The sequence below is a fragment of the Bufo bufo genome, chromosome 5 (assembly GCF_905171765.1).
Source record: "Bufo bufo chromosome 5, aBufBuf1.1, whole genome shotgun sequence".
Lineage (NCBI taxonomy): Eukaryota > Metazoa > Chordata > Amphibia > Anura > Bufonidae > Bufo > Bufo bufo.
In genome coordinates this window covers 467611598-467625935 of record NC_053393.1, presented here as the reverse complement: position 1 = coordinate 467625935, position 14338 = coordinate 467611598, and the positions used below count along the sequence as shown (strand labels likewise).

At 39.5% G+C, this 14338-nt stretch overlaps 1 protein-coding gene across 12 annotated transcripts in view; it reads right to left on the bottom strand.

Moving 5' to 3' along the window:
• Positions 1 to 14338, bottom strand: part of LOC121002352 (sodium channel protein type 4 subunit alpha-like) — a 450413-nt gene that overhangs the window by 402900 nt on the left and 33175 nt on the right. Inside the window, exon 1 of one of the 12 annotated variants that reach the window (XM_040433804.1) lies at positions 8569 to 8736. The exons of the other annotated variants lie outside the window; for them this stretch is intronic. The gene's annotated coding sequence lies outside the window, so the exon portion shown is untranslated. Of the gene's footprint in view, positions 1 to 8568; positions 8737 to 14338 lie in introns of those variants that run through there. 12 annotated transcript variants of the gene reach the window in all.

The following is a 14338-nucleotide window of genomic DNA, read 5'->3' as shown; positions in this document are numbered from 1 at the left end:
CCTGTAAGTGTCATTCAATTGTCACCTAACCAGCCACCATACCTCATTATCTGGTGACTGAACCTGCACTTGTACCTACAGCTGCTAGATGTTCCACAAGTTATATTCTGAACTAAGTAAAGACAGACTGTTATACTTTTACTTCTGGCCTGATTCTTCAAACCACCTTTCCACTGCACCAATCCCCTGGGAGCAACAGCCTGAGGGAGTACACAGTGACACAACACTTCATCAAGGCCACTATCACTTTCATCCTCTACACTGGCTCTTCAGGCGCTCACTACACAATCACTGAAGGAAATCACTGATCAAACACTGACTATGTGAAAGCATATGGATGATTTATTACTTTTAGAATATAAATTTTCTTTTAGAAAATTCAAGCAGTAAAAGTTGTAATGATTATACAGCATCAGCATTTTCCAGATCCTGCATCCAGTACCCGTATTATGGCTGGAATTAAAATAAACATATCTTCAGCACCTTACTATTTCCCCAGTCTTTACTGGTTTCGCAAATCTCATTAATTACGTGCGAGCAGACAAAATCATTCAGGAATGACAGGTGTTGTTGACAATGGCTAAGTGCTTTTGTAAGTCTCAGCACCACGTCTGTCATAGAGGGTTCGCAGACTTATTCATACAATGCCAATGTACATAGACCTGAAGTGAAGCAGAACGCTCTTCTTACTTGTGATTTGTCCAGCAGCAGAACCCATATATGCCACTGACGCTGATAAGCATCCTAAACAAGGTTAATCAAGTTATTTTAAGTCTTGTGTCATGCTGTGAAGAATACCATAATGTAAAACTTCCTAAATCTATTCATCTGGGCTAAACGAAACATAAAGAAATTGTTTCCGGTCTGCAAATATTAAATCTTGCAAATAAGTCTGCAATACATAGTAACATAGACAAAGCAATTGTTTATTTAATGCCTGGAAGTTACCCATGCATGAAACAATATCCTCTGTCTATAGGACAAAACTCCTCCAGCAAGTTATACAGGTGAGCTCTTCAAAGATACTAAACTAAATATAAAAACAGTCATCAGTATATTAAAGGGGCTGTCTGAGATGATGAAAAATTCTAGTAATGCCCCGAATGCTGTAAAAATAAAAAAGATTACATACAAACATACTTCTGCACTGTTCTCTTTGGTGCCAGTCTGGTCCTTAAAATAAATATATTCAATCTAGACTAGAAATCACTGCAGTATAGTGTTAAATATTCCCATCAATATTACAGCTCAACAATAACCAAAAAGAATGGAGTATTAAAACACAAAAACACTTGGGTAAATCCATAAATGATGTTCATACCCAACGGGTGACCTGGTAGTTCTGTATTTCTGAATGTGCAGTAGATACCCAATGGGAAGTCTAGTGTTCTTTTCACTATATACATGTGGGTCCTTGTCCACTGACTGGGGGTCTCAGCAACTGTCGGCACATGTAGTCATCTTAGTGCTCATTCTTGCTTAACCTTTGTTTGACTTTAGTCCCGCTCTATGGTGACAGAAACATTGCATGTTGGGCAGTGGTAGGGGCAGTACAGACTGCTGGACCATAACTAGATTGAAGTTCTGGATGGTGTTGTCCTTGTCAGGATGGGTGTGACGTTGTTAGTCGCCTAGGGTTTACTAGCCCCTACCATATAGGGAGCTCTAGGGTCATTAACCACAGAGGAGTGGTTATGTCTTGCCACATAGGAAACCTGGCTCTAAATATACCTGAAATATCTTGAATATACGGAATACTAGACTGCTGTCAACACCCATAGCAAGTATATCATGAAAAGAACCTCAGACTGCCCATTGGGTATCTATTGCATGTTCAGAAAGACAATTACCAGACTGCCTGTTGGGTAAAAGCTGTTACGGGCAGTGAGTGTGGATCCACTGTGCCAGCCAACCGGTTTAACTTTGGGCTCATTCTGAGGGGGTTATCTCATTTTAGTCCCCTGGTTTTCACCCTTTAATCCATATACAGGGATATGGATTTTGCTGCAGGGGAGCCACCAAGCCGCTACCTCATGGAATAGTCCCTGTTTGGTTGGCTGCTGACCCACTGGGTCATAGACACTGGTGCCAATCACCACAGACAGATAAACGTATTGTAGCTCTTTTACAGGGCCGAGCAAGCATGTGAAACCAAAAGGAATCAAATCGATTGCTCGGATCAGGGGTGGAACAAACAGCTGAACATATATAGGAGGGCTGAAGAGCTCATTAGTCAAACGGCTGAACACAGAGCAAAAGGAGAATTAACCCTTGCAGTGCTACAGGGAGAGGTTCTGTGAATAGACACTAATACACTTGGGACACAGGAGTCTTGTGGCCGACCACAAATAAAAAGCTAGGTGAGTAATGCAGCACCTCTGCCTGTCCTGGACAGCAGGATGGCAGTGGGAACAGAGCATCGCCATGACAAGAACATCTTGTTTACCTTTTAGGTACCTGTACTTGGGCAGCGTACATAACACATATGATACAGTGTCTATTTGGTGGCTCTGCTCTGAATGTTGTGCTATTTTTTTACCTAAATAGTTTTAAGGTTTGATTTGTCCTTTTTTAGGAGATTTTTATTGAAAGTTATGTTTTAACAATCCAGTCCTTATGCCAATTCATCAGCAATGTCCCAGTGTACAAAACGTGACCGTTGCAGCCAATCACTGTCCTCAGTGGTATCTTAAACAACTCCTTTAATTCGTATGTTTCTGGGAAGGATGAGTGACAACTAATATGCTGCCATTACAGCTTACATAGAGGTTATCACTACTCTTTCCTAAATCTATGAATGGCAAATCTACCTAATTAGTTAGCCTGGGAAAGCTAGGAGATGAGCCTTGAAGGTATTGTAACTGAGGATGTAGTGGGTCAAGCAGTCCATAAAAAGGTGGTGTAGTCATTAAACAGCTGAGCAGAATTTCTAAAGGGATTTTCTGGTTTAGACAACCCGTTTTTAAATAATTTATATGGGCATTATGCCTCTATAGAGGAATTTATGACATTCAAGGTAACTATCTTTTAGTTACTAGTAAATGGATTACTTAATTTCCCCATTGGAGGTGCTATAGGGACCTTACACATTACACTTGATCACTAGGTGTCCAAGCAGAGGAACATGCTGTGATCACTTTAGTGTTAGGAAATTATTTTATACAAAGCGAGAAAACCTTTTAAGATCTAGATTTCTTCCCTTATTCTACCTAGGATACCTTTTAGGAGTCATAGATTATTTTCCGTCACAATATTTAAAAAAAAGATGTAATAAGTGAAACAGCAAGAAATATATGATGAATACAAATACAATGAGATGGCCATTATGCATAATACTGCATATGGTAGAACTGAAATTCTGCCACAGGACATCTGGTCTGAATAAGGGAAAGGTCTCAAAAAGATGGTATCGTGGAAATGGCCTATCCTAAGCATGGGCCATCAAAGTTCTGGAAACCTTTTTGAAGAAAACCTCTAGCAGGCAACTAGTATTTTTTCTGAGAATATTCCTTTTGAATCATCTGCAGTAGCAAATATTATCAAGTAAAAAAAAAAGTCCAAAAGGTAATGCAGTAGAAAACTAATAAACAGATTTTTAATAGGGTGTCCCTTTCAAATGATGTTCCACCTGCCATTAAATCTTCATATGTAAAATCCACCATCTTAGAGATAGTTTGTCGTAATTTAAAGTTAAAGAACATTTAGATATTCTTTCCTTTGTGCCACTGTATGTTACATGAAGGCCTAATAGTAAGACCTAAAGGTAGGCTAGTCCATCTTGTTTAAAAGCTTCCAGAGCATCAGAGGGATCTCATTGTTAAAAAGTATCAGTCAGGAGAAGGGTACAAAAGAATTTCCAAGGCATTAGATATACCATGGAACACAGTGAAGACAGTCATCATCAAGTGGAGAAAATATGGCACAACAGTGACATTACCAAGAACTGGACGTCCCTCCAAAATTGATGAAAAGACAAGAAGAAAACTGGTCTGGGAGGCTACCAAGAGGCCTACAGCAACATTAAAGAAGCTGCAGGAATATCTGGCAAGTACTGGCTGTGTGGTACATGTGACAACAATCTCCTGTATTCTTCATATGTCTGGGCTATGGGGTAGAGTGGCAAGACGAAAGCTTTTTCTTATGAAGAAAAACATCCAAGCCAGGATACATTTTGCAAAAACACATCTGAAGTGCCCCAAAAGCATGTGGGAAAAGGTGTTATGGTCTGATGAAACCAAGGTTGAACTTTTTGGCCATAATTCCAAAAGATATGTTTGGTGCAAAAACAACACTGCACATCACCAAAAGAACAACATACGCACAGTGAAGCATGGTGGTGGCAGCATCATGCTTTGGGGCTGTTTTTCTTCAGCTGGAACTGGGGCCTTACTTAAGCTAGAGGGAATTATGAACAGTTCCAAATACCAGTCAATATTGGCACAAAACCTTTAGGCTTCTGCTAGAAAGCTGAACATGAAGAGGAACTTCATCTTTTAGCATGACAACGACCCAAAGCATACATCCAAATCAACAAAGGAATGGCTTCACCAGGAGAAGATTAAAGTTTTGGAATGGCCCAGCCAGAGCCTAGACCTGAATCCAATTGAAAATCTGTGGGGTGATCTGAAGAGGGCTGTGCACGGGAGATGCCCTCGCAATCTGACAGATTTGGAGTGTTTTTGCAAAGAAAAGTGGGGAATCAAAAGGTGCTTCAACAAAGTATTAGTTTAAGGGTGTGCACACTTATGCAACCATATTATTTTATTTTTATATTTTTTCTTCTGTCTATCTAAAAAATTTCAGTTTGTTTTTCAATTGAGATGTACAGTTTATAGGTCACATTAAAGGTGAAAAAAGTTCTGAAATGATTTATCTTTGTCTCATTTTTTTTACATCACAGAAACCTGACATTTTAACAGGGTTGTGTAGACTTTTTATATCCACTGTATATACATATAAAAAGCTTATTCAACCGCTTATATATAAATTATTTTGGATTTCTATCTGAGATATAGTTATTCTATTTTGATTATTAATCATATTTTGATTATTAATCATTGGACTGAGAAAAATTTGCAATTAATTAAGGAGACCCTGTAAGGAATTCTTAAGGATAACGACATGTCCAGGAATGATGATTCACGTGACACTTGATATCCTGTCAATCCCGACAGTTCCCTCAGACACCCTGTAATGTCAGCACTCAGTAACACAGGACACTTCCTTTGATATGATATCACGTCCTTCAGACATGGTCCAATGCCAAACAAATGCTCAGAACGTGTGTAACAAGACACAAGACCTAGAGACTTCCAGATTGCCCAAGACCTCTATTTGGCTGAGAATGTTTTTTAATGTGCAGACTTATTATTTTACAAGTTCTCTGGAATAAACGTAATGTAAATGTGCAATGCAATACTTCAAATAGAAATCATGCAAAACACTTAAAAAAACTATTATAACAATATAGTAATGGCAGCAGTAATGTAGTACATTCAGCATATTTTTTAAACTCTCCCCATTGCGTTATCTGTGGTTTAACACAGAACAGAAGGTAAAGCTACTGTGAGTTATCAACAGGTGTGAGATAGCACTCTATGGGTTGGCTAGTCAAGACTGAAGACCATGTAATCCCTAGTCTGGTAATAGGATGATGCAGCCAGTGTCCTCATCATTACTGATACCTTGGTTTCTCCAGTCTCAACAATTTCCTTGAAGACATCTTTATGAGGTTTACTTATAGTCTACACTATAATACAGCTTTATTCTTAGCTCCTGTTGTCCTTGTTCACCTTTGTACTTTCCATTCTACAGTGCATAGAAGGCCACACACTAATCTGCAAGGACTTTGGGAGGATGCCACATGCCTTCTGCCAAACAAATTGAGAGAATACCAAAGTGCATTAGAGGCCTTAGTCTGAAGATTCTAATAGGGGGGTGGGGTACAAAGGTTGCCCGATGTAGCAACAACTCAGAATGTGCCTTATAAAACTAGAGGTTTCCAGTCAAAACAATCAATAACCCCAAACAAGCTCCAATATTGGGTGATTGGTTTTAATCTATTACGCCCAGGACTGTCCCCAGCATATGCCTGCCTTTGCCTAAGAAGGATATAAATTCTCAAGTGAATCAACCACCTACTATAGGCTTGTTACATTATTCATGATATTTCAGTTTTTAACAATCTAAGCATCCCGATTCCCTACCTTTTACATTCACTTATTTCATGGGGGGACATGTGCTGAGTGCCATGAGGGTGCCAGACCCTGTGCATTGGCTGGAGCTTTCGGATACAGAACTAGGTCTACAAACTGAATCCCTGTCACTCAACAGGGTTGAAAACCAGAATTTTTCCAAATTTATCCCAAAATCAAGGACAGCCAACATTTTTTAAAGACAAATTGGAAAACCATAATGATAAAGATTAGAAGGCAACATGGGGGGTACGCATATCCTGTTCCACTGATAGGCCTGCCATCTTTGAGGTGTACGCCACATTGACTTTGTACCTGGGAGTCTCCTCTAAAAATTTTGACTTTTCATGACATTGGAGGAATAATTACCCCTATATTTAGAGTCTCCCCTGACAAGTTATCTAACGAAACGTGGCATGTCGGGACTTCCATGTTGAGGATTTCTACAGGGATACTGCCCGGGCATAGGGTCAGGTATCCGGACGGGATCGCCCCTTTCGAGGTGGGTGCTCTGTATAGGCAGGGCATTCCTAGCCCCCTTCCCTGCATATTAGGGACAATTTCCCGACGCCTATTCTATACAATAGCTGGTTCGACACTGAGATCCGCCATCATCTGGAACCATCATTCTGCACTTTAAAACCACCCTGCACTATAGGATTGATACAATCGTTCCGATTTTTCTATCATTGACAAATGGTGGATCCTCAGGATGGATATACTGGTATTCTAACTTTATTGCTTATTTGTATTTGTCTAATATTGGTGCAGCTGACATTTTAGTACTTATTATCTAGATTAAAAGTAAAGTTTTAGTTCCCTTACCCTTGCTAGAGGTTCCTGTCTTCTATGTTTACAGACTGTCCAGAAATATCTGGACGGTTGGCAACTCTGGCCCCCAAGTGAAAGAAAACCTGAGATATTTTTCATTATACACTTGGAGAAAATGAACAGATGGCTCACTATGAACAATCACGCTAGGTGCTCTGGACAGAAAGAGCCACCCCTTGCTCTTATTAAAGTGGATAGTGAATGGAAGTTGGACCGGCACTCAAAACACCAAGAGAGATGTGGAACCAAACTTATTTATTTAAGCACAATAAAATAGAGTGTGTATACTAACATCAATAGTACAGTTTTATCGATAGAATATCGATTATAAAAAAATCGATTACGGTGAATCGATCGAATCAAATCGAATCAAATACATACATAAAAATACAAATAAAATACAATATTCTAAATCGATAGTTTACTTGATTTTTTCTGGAGACCTAAATATTGGTTCCACATCTCTCTTGGTGCTTTGAGTGTCGGTCCAACTTCCATTCACTATCCACATTTTTCATTTTAATCTACAAAGCACAGATTATGCACAGATTGGCCTACAGAGGCAACGAGGACAATGAGTAATGCAGGTTAGATTATGCATGTATTGAAACAACACGGAGCTCTTTTTTTTTTTTTTCAAAATTAACAAATGGCAGAAATCAATTAATATTACATTAACACCAGCATTTTCTGTACATTGACTGATGGGAGTACTAGTTAAGAGACATTAGCTGCCTCTCTTGCTAAGTGCTTCTGCTCCCGCGGAGCTTTCACCGGGCCCATTTCCAGTTATAATTTATCAGAGGTCACGGTTAGGTAGGGTCAGGTATGAAAATGTCAACCACAAACAACTCTCACTTGCTGCGTCCACAAATGACTTGCTGGGCCTCCTTTCAATGTTTGAGTTACTAAAAGTGATCTATCACTGGCGTCGGAGCGATACCGACAGCGGTTCAATCCCGGCGTGAATAATTAATCATACATAAACCATCTCATCCAAACTGAAACATTCTGTACAACATCCATACCAAAGCCTTACTTTCTAGAAAACCTTCTGTCATCGAGTTACCATTTCGGAGCTAGGAAATCAATGTGTGTCCCTTAAGAGCACCGGTTTAAATAACCATCACTCCCCCACCCCCGAGAAAATAAGGTCACATGCAGCCTGAAGACGAAATTCAATTATTCTCTATTAGGCAAACAATTGGATCAGATACACAGCGCACATTCAGCAACTGTCAGGAGTTTCAAGTTGTATTTTCCAAGACGGTCGCCCGTATGATCCTCGGTGCCAGATGTAGCAGACTGTGTCATTTAACCCTTTCATTTCTCACCCAATGAAGACTCAATAGTTTACCTACAGCTCTATGTAAAACCACACATTGAGATATCCCCGTGAGTTGTGCCAAAGGACAAACTCAGCTCAGCACCATTTGTGTCTTTATCTCATTCCCAGCTGGGATTCTAACAGTTTCCACTCAGACGGCGATTCTCAACGCATTAGGCACAGTTATAAGGTAATACATTTGCTGCTTGTACTTACTCGCTGTCAGTGTGAATAAATTGTTGGCACAAATGTTTTTTTTGGAGTTATAGATCCACAAAGGACGAGGATCCGGTCCGAAGGCTCCTAGTAATCTAGGATCTACAATCGCTGCTAAGTTTCCTACAAGAACGGGTCCAGCTGAAAGTGAAGGAATGTGTCCCAGTCCCTGCTGATTCCATCAGCACCTTCTGCAGGCTACCACAGACTGGCAATGCTTCCCTGCACATGCCGAATGGAGCTTCATACAAAGGGGAGGAGATACCAAGCACCATCTGAAATGCCCGTTTCACCCTGACTATAGAGTGATCAAACATTCAATACAAATCCCCTTTAATCTTATGTTTAATTAGTCACCAAATGTTTAATGATACACTGACGGGCTGATCCAAGAGGAAGAGTAGGATAAAAGTACGATGGTACATCGATAAACACATTACAGGTCTCTTACTGTCCAGAAGGTATTAACAGTGAAAAGATATGCCCCATTAATGCGTTTTTAATGACATACCAGTTATTATACATTAAAGAGGACATTACCAGTCCATGTTATAGTCATTATACATTTCACATAGAAATTGCACCTCCTATAGGTTATATGCTGGTACTACATCACATTTCAAAAACACCTGTGCAGAGTTTGCGGTCACTGTTTTACAGGATAATATGGCGGATATGTAATACACTACAAATAGCATTTTATTTTTATATGGATGCCTAGGTGAACAACCAATGGCACCACAGACAAATTTCATTTTGATTTTCTCCTCCTTGCCTTCCAAGAATATACATTTTTATTTTTCTGTCAATATATTTTTTTTTTGCAAGATAATATGCAGTGTTCAACATCTCCATTGTTTTTAGGGTTTTGATTTTACGGCACTCACTGTGCTTACAGTGCTTATGGCATGCTGACTTCAATCTGTGTATTAGTATGGTTATGGTAATACCAAATTTATATAGTTTTTGTTATGTTTTACCTCTTTAAAAAAAAAATGAAGACTTTTTAAAAAAAATATTGCTTTGAGTTGTCATATTCTGCCCGCCATAACTTTTTCATTTTTCCATCGATGGTGTTGTGTGAGGGCCTGCTTTTTGGTGGGGCAAGCTGTAGTTTTTATTGACACCATTTCGGGGTGCCTATGACTTTTTATTCTTTTTTGTTTTTGTGAGGCAAGGTGACCAAAAATCTGCAATTCTGGAGTTGGGAATTTTCTTTTTTCTGCACGGATAAATAACACAATATTTTAATAACATGTTATGTTAACGTCAATATCAATTTTGTTTAATGTTTTATTTTATTTGCTATGATATGTGGGAAAAAGGGGGTGATTTGAGCTTTTCGTATATTTTTTCTTCATATTTAAAAAATTTATTGAACTGAATACTAAATGATCACTTAACTGCTTGTAATATATAATGCAATTCTGCTGCATTGCAGTGTATAGTGATTTTACCAATTTTCTATTACACCCTATGACAGGAGTAGTAACATGGTAAGTCTGGGGACTGATGTGACAATTGCACAGCTCATACCCAAGTGAATGAGGCTGAGCTGCAATACCAAGCACAACCGCTATACAATGTACGGCACTGTGCTTGGTAAGCTGTGAAGAGAATGTATCGCTCACTGGAGCTCTGGCGAGTTCAGTGGCTTCTTCAAACAGGTCATCAGGGGGGTGTTGGGAGTCAGACCCCCATTGATCTGATATTAATGACCTATTTTGAGGACAGACTACTAATATCAAATTCCTGGATGACCCATTTAATATTAGCCAAATTTACTATTCTGGCACATGGACTTTTATAAATTTAGAGTATCCTAAATCCTGGGCCATTTTTAGAATTTGGTCTGTGTGCTAAAAATGATATCCATTCATCAAAATATGTGTCTGTGGCCCAAAAAGCCTTGTCTAAGTTTCCGTCACTTATAAGCATAGTTTTTACAACAAAAAATTTCCAAAATTTTGCCGCATTTTTGGTGCACAGAGGTGTTTCTTGACCATGCCCTCTTTCCTGCAAAGCCCTGCCCCTAAAATGCTTAGAAAAGTGGGTAAAACTGTTGGTAAATGTGATGGAAAGCATGCACACCATTTTTACTGGCACAAAAGGTTCCAAAAAACTGGTGCATTTTCAATAGTAAATCTGCTTTATGCATCTTTATGTGTGGCCACCCAGTGGTAGTCTTGTGAACGGCTGCTTGTCAGGAGTTTTGCAAATTAGAGATAAGGTAAGGGTGGACACATCTGTAGGACGTATGTGGCTTTGCGGTTTTAATCATCAGTCTCTCTAAGATAATCGTTCGACTTTTGAACTGTCATTTATGTCAAATTAAAAATGTTATTCAGCTAAGTTCTGTACTTTTCACAGAAAGCTGAGTGACAATCTATACAATTAATATTACTGCCCCCAGATGCATCACAACCCAGCTTATCTGGAGGCGGCAACCCCTGTCGAACTTGTATTGTGAGTAGTCACCCAGCTTTCCCAGGAGCAGGAGAATAAAATGCTCGACAGAAGACAATAATGAGCTATTAAAAAACAAGGGGTATAACAATATGACCACTTTAATGGGAATATACCCAATTTTGGATTATTTGCAGGTTGTACTATGTCTATTCTGGAGTATTCTCCGCACACATGTCAAAAAGGCATTACGTACCAGTGATTAATCACATCGCTATGATTGTTAGACTTGCCCACAGCATTTGTTGCGGTTGTCAGAAATGCCATAACATTTGTTCCTGGAACAATTGCTGTACTAATATTCTTTTCTTCACAGTTTGGTTTATTCTAGTTTAAGCACACCACACCAACGCTTCATCATCTACTTTATGACCGCTGATTAGCGGCTATGGGTTTCATTACAGTGCAGTGTGATCAGAAGACATTTCTATGTAATGGCTGTGGTTGTAAACAGCCTTTGGAAGAGAGCTCAGGGGCTGACAACCTCTGGCACGCCAGCTGTTGTGAAACTACATCCCCCAGCATGCACACTTGCTCGGCTGTTAATGGAGGATTCTGGGAGTTGTAGTTTCACAACAGCTGGCATGCCAGAGGTTGCGGATTCATGTAGTAGATAATTTACTAATGTCTTTACGGCACAAAAGTGGCATAAAAAAGTCACAAATTATGGCGCACGCCATATGTGCGCAATAATTTGAGACTTTTGAAGCTTCTCTTTTCTAAAGTGGTGATAGAAGGGGCAGAGCTTAGAGGAAGGTGGTGGGGCTTACAGCCGCCCACCAGATTTACTATAACTAACATCTGGAACTGTCGCAAATTATTGATAAGGTATATGCCAGCCCCCCAGGTGGCGCAGACTTCAGTTTCTGGCACACAGAGTGCCAGAGATGCACCTAATTTATTAAGAGGCATCTACCACTTAATAAATTAGGCACATCTCACTGCAGCACAGACGGATCGGTGTATGGGAAAGCCAGTCTTGATAAATGTCCCTCACTGTGTTCATATCTATTGGGCTCTTATCATTCTTATTAAATTGTGCCAAGTTCTGAAGTTATCCCCTAACCACAGAACTGATTAGGGTCCCATTCCCTCGATCTGTTAATAAGCTCCCAGCTACTCCATTCATTCTCTATGGGACTGAAGGAAATAGTGAGTGACTAGAGTGGCAGAGTGTATATCCGAGCTGCCATTCCATCAGATCAGGGGAACGGAACCCCCATTCTCGGGATTGTTGGGTGTCTCGATGGTCGGTTCCCCACTGATCAGTTAGGATAGGTTAACACAGAGATTTTGGCAGAGGTTTTTGTAACCAAAGCCAGAGGTGGATCCAGGAGGTAGGAGACATATACGTATTTTCTTTATATTCCCAATTTCTTTCAAATTCAGTTCTGCCTCAAGGAAAATCTGCCTCAAAATCTCCAAACAACTCCATGAGAACATACCCTTAGTTATTTTGTGAACAGGGGATAACTTTAAAACTTGGCTTAACCCATTTAAAAAGAACAAAATGAAAATCTTAAGATAAGATACTTTTCATTGGATAACTGAAATAAAAGAAATGATGTTATACAACAAGCTTCTAAGAATGCTTAGGTCTCGTCATTAGGCATGGTATAACAAAGTACCTAGCCAAACACACATATACTATACACAAAAGGACAGAGAAGTGCTGCGAAAAAAGAACAGAATGGAAATAGATTCTTCAGCCAAAGTCCTCAAAGATGGAGATGAAATGTTCCTTCTTGAATGAAAAGAAAATCTCATTGTCCACTTGTACCAGTTTCTTCATTAGATTTTCCAACCAGTTCCAGTAACATCAAACTATTTCTTTTTTCTTACTAAATGGAGGATACCTGAATGTACCACACGCAAATGGAACTAGAAATCTTCTTAAGAAATTGGTACAGCTGAACAATGATATTTTCTTTTTAACCAGATGCAAGAAAGAACATTTCATCCCCAAAAGGAATTTGCCTAAAGAAGCTTTGGATCTAATGTTTTTTTTTTGTTTTTTTTTTAAGTACACCACTTCTCTTTTCATGTGTATATATATGTATAATATATTTATAGGATATGAGTATTTAATACATAACATAAAAAAAAGTAGAAGTGCAATAAACATACACTAAATAAGTGACAGACTGGCACAGAGGCACAAAGGACTCTGATGGGAACAGCTTACAATCTACAATCCCATCAGCCGCTATTTCAATACCAGTCACCAGGAAGAGTACCAGAAGAAGGGAGCATCAGCCGGTAACCTTGGTCAAGGTGATCACGCGACATCTCATCTCTGGTAAGCATTACCAGTCTGTCTGTGCTGACATTGTTCAAGCATTTCAGGATAAGGGGAGCACCCCTTTATTTGTGTTGAGAGAGAGAGGAGATTAGGTCAGAGATCTATGGATTGGACAGGGTTTTCCATGATCTTTTAACCATGATCTGAACTGAATTCACTGGACAATGGGTAGCCAGTAAAGGAACTGGCAGAAGAATGAGACAGGAAGAATGAAGGGAAAGTTATATTAACCAGGCAGCAATGTTGGGGTTGGATTGGAAGAAATCAAGAGCATAAGGTGGGAGGCCACAAAGAAATATGTTGCAGTGGTCTAGGCCAGAAGATGGGCATGTGAAAGCATTTTTGCTGACTGTGGGTTATACAAAGAGAATATATGAGAAATGTTTTTTTGAGTTGAAGGCAGTGGAAAGTGGTAATAGCTTGGATGTGCAGTCTAAATGACAAGTCTTAACCAAAGGTTATGTCAATGATATTTGTGAAACTAGAGAAAGTGTGGAGCCACTAACTGTAAATGTTAGTTCCCGTGGAGAAGTTCAGGGAGATTGGGGAAAGATGATGATTTCTACTTCTCCATGTTACGTTTTAGAAAGCAGGAGGAAAAGAATGGAGGAAGGATACAGCTAATAGTCATTGTGGAATTGTGAATAGCAGAGAGGTAATAGACTAAATAAGTAAATATGATTGTCATCAGCTTAAAAGTAGTTCTAAAAGCCATGGGATTCAATGGGCTGTCTTAGCCAGAGGTAAAGACTGAAGGGCGTAGGGGTCCCAGGACAGAGCCTTTAAGGACAACAAAATTGAGAGGGTGAGATGAGGAGGTGGTGTGTAAATATTCAGTTGGTGAGGAGATCCATAAGATGGCCAAGTCTGCAATATCAAGGGATGAAACAGGAGGAAGGTCTAGAAGGAGAAGAACCTAGTAGACCTTGGCATTTAGCAGATCATTAGTGACTTTGGTTAATGTGGTTTCTATAAAGTGGTGGGGTTGGAAAACAGGTTGTA